Genomic DNA, 3,282 nt, shown 5'->3' on the forward strand with positions numbered 1-3,282 from the left:
AAATAAATAAAATCCTGAAATGATTTGTTACTTTTTATTTTTTTAAATTTTTTACAGGACAGGAGTTATACTGCATTTGCGATTTTATTTTATTTTTTGCTGTAGTGACCGACTGCAATATCAAACACAAAAACTAAACTTCCAATAGATAAAGAAAATTGATTAAACCAACAAATCAATGGACAGAAACTAAATCTGCAAAATCTTTTTTTGTAACGTATAACCTGGGTGTTTGTGAATGTTTGTTTCTCATAGGTGAAAATCTTCCTCGGTCCATGCTAAACTGAAACAATGCATTAAGTTAATTTTGTTCACAAACTCATGATAATGAGATATTTGGTGAGACCTGGTGACATCATCATCAACAAACAGTTAAATGCTAATAAATTTAATAAACAGTAAGTTTAGTAATTATTTAGTAATGTTTTCATAGGAAGTCTGGCATGAACAAAGACGTCCTCATCAACGTGTCCTGACTGTGATACGGAGACAAAACAAAGACCGAGAGGGACTGTCTGGAGACCACGGTCATCACTACAGGGAAGGACACAAATATAATGTAAAATCCTGACCATCCCATGCAGTCTGTTCACTCTCAGGTAGGAGGGTCGGGATTAGAAATCCAAATGAAGACTGTGGACGTTTCTGTCCTGTTTCAGAAAAGACAGTGTCGTTGTTGTGAAGAGTCTAAGATAGCAGACCGCAGGCAGGTATGGTCCAATAATATTAACCAAACTGACATGAAGACAAAAGCTGACTGAGGAGCAAAAATAAATACGACCACTAACATCAGAAAACGAACCCATACTGAGGCTGGAAGGACAACAACAGGTGAGTTAATGAGCAGATGAACAGCAGGTGCGTGGCTGAGTATTCAGAAACTGAGAACAGGAAAATGCACTGATCCAAAACCTAAACTGGTAACAGAGAGCACAAACCAGGCTAACTAAATTCTGACACATCAGAGAAACCCTCAAAGCGTTGATTAACTAAACTCCACTGCACCCTGTCGAAACTCATCAACACCTTTCCTAAAATCATCACCTTAGTCATTTTTTTATTTCAAGTTTTCCAGGAAACAAAAACTTATCCAAAAGTGAACCATATGACGTTTTTTGAGATTCCTGACAAATTTTTAAAAAAAAGATGTAGGATATCGCAAATGTACTAATTTACTCTATTTGCATGGTTTTATAAACGTTTTTTTCCTTTATTGTTAATTTTCAGTGTTACTGTCACCATGTTGGAGCAGAGGGTGTAGGAAATCAATCAATCAATCAATCAACCAAACAACCAATCAACCAACCAACCAACCAACCAACCAACCAANCAACCAACCAACCAACCAACCAACCAACCAACCAACCAACCAACCAACCAACCAACCAACCAACCAACCAACCAATCAATTCATGGCTATTCCATTGTTGTATAAACATTTGAAAAAGATAAAAATAGATAAATAAGGTGTAAACCGCTAATGTTCAAACGAAATGCACCTGCATTACATTTTAACTGAATGGATGCAGTTTAGCTAAATCATCAAAGCAAAATTTTATACAAAACCTTTGCTAAAAGGTTAAAAAAATCAAAAGACTTTTCTTTTTTCTCTATTAATCAATTTCCATTAGAGATTTTCATGAGATTTCTTATTGCCGGACATTCAGAGCATCACTCTTAACTGTAAAGAAGATTTATTTCCCCCCAAACTTTCTGGTGTTTTACTGTGAAACACACTCTTCTTCTAAGTCACTTGTGTTTTATTATCTGTCTTATGTTGGTTTAAGTCCTCACTCCTCCACAGTCTCACAGACAAGGCTCATAAAATGCAGATTACTAACAAGAAAATATGAAAATGTGTTGGTGTTAACAGGATCAGGCTGGATCAATCTGGACAGATTTACAGTGTGCACCGTGGCAAATAAACTAATCACACAGAGCTGGACCTTCAGCTGCACATTAAAGTGGTGAACACATAAAACCATCAGTCATTATAATCCCATAATAACAGAGATGCTCATCTGAAAATGCACATTGAGCACTTTCACTTTAAAGCTGCTCTGACATTTTGATTTGATCTTTTGAGGAGTGTTTCAAGATGTTCCAGTCCCTGACAATCATCCACTGTTTTAAACACAATAAACTCGTTAAAAGAACATTAAATACAGTCACACTCATAAAGTTACTTGTTGCTTCTGAGTTTAAAGACAGGAAAGACACAAAGGGATAGAAAAATATCTGATGCTTTGACTTAAATAAACAAGAAACAACTTTCTGACTGTCAGTACCTTCAGAATAACTCTGAACATTGTGAAAATTGGGTTTTTCAGCCAAACAACGAGCAGAATCCTGAGATACTGTGAGGATTTTGGTTTTATTTATTCATTTTTCTCTTTGTGTTTCCCCTGTTGTCCGCCTCTGTTAATGCTGCACACCTGTCCCTTGTTTCCCTCCTCAGGTGTTCCTGTGTTTGCAAATGCTGTTGCCTTTATTTGGAGTTTTGTTCCTTTCCAGCTTTGTAGCAACATTGTTTACATGTAAGGTTATGGTTTGTGTTTTAGAGTTTCTTGTTTGTACCAGTGGTTAGTTTCTCAGTGGCTGGAGGTATTTCCCCACAAATTTCATAAACTGACTGTTAAACTCACCTGAGAGATTCACTTCCTGAACTCTTTTGTGCCATAATAAAAGTCTTTATTAAAGGGCCTATGTGCTAATGAGCATGCTCAGTACACCCAGACCCTAAACTAATCTGGACAACTGAACAGAAGCAGAAACAAGATAAAAGAAAGTTCATTTCTGTATCAACACTGATAGTTAATGAAAGAGTCAGATATGCATTATAGTTTTGCTGTTTATTATTTTTTTAAATTACAGTTTAGATGTGATAGAAATCTACGGGATAACACAACTGTCAGAAAGAATTGTATGTGTAGAGTCTAAATTCGTACACAATAACTGTGCATAAATTTTAGATTTGTATTGTATTCGTGTAAAATCAAAAGTGTTTTCTGTGAAAATACAAGTTTAAAAGTTACAAATTCAAGTTACAAAGTTACAACGTCACAACATTACAAGTACAAATCACAAATTTACAAGTGCAATTCTTTTACCCTGAGGATAACAGACATCATGCATGGAACAATGAAAAGATTGATTGCAAACAGTAACTAAGCCAGACCACTAGGCGGACATGACCACTGCCTCATTTGGGACCAGATGAACTCTTTATAAACACAACAATGTGCTGAAGGGAAAAGCATTTAGAGGCTTTTGGTATTATAC

Source organism: Austrofundulus limnaeus, unplaced genomic scaffold (genome assembly GCF_001266775.1).
Source record: "Austrofundulus limnaeus strain Quisiro unplaced genomic scaffold, Austrofundulus_limnaeus-1.0 Scaffold15, whole genome shotgun sequence".
Taxonomy (NCBI): domain Eukaryota; kingdom Metazoa; phylum Chordata; class Actinopteri; order Cyprinodontiformes; family Rivulidae; genus Austrofundulus; species Austrofundulus limnaeus.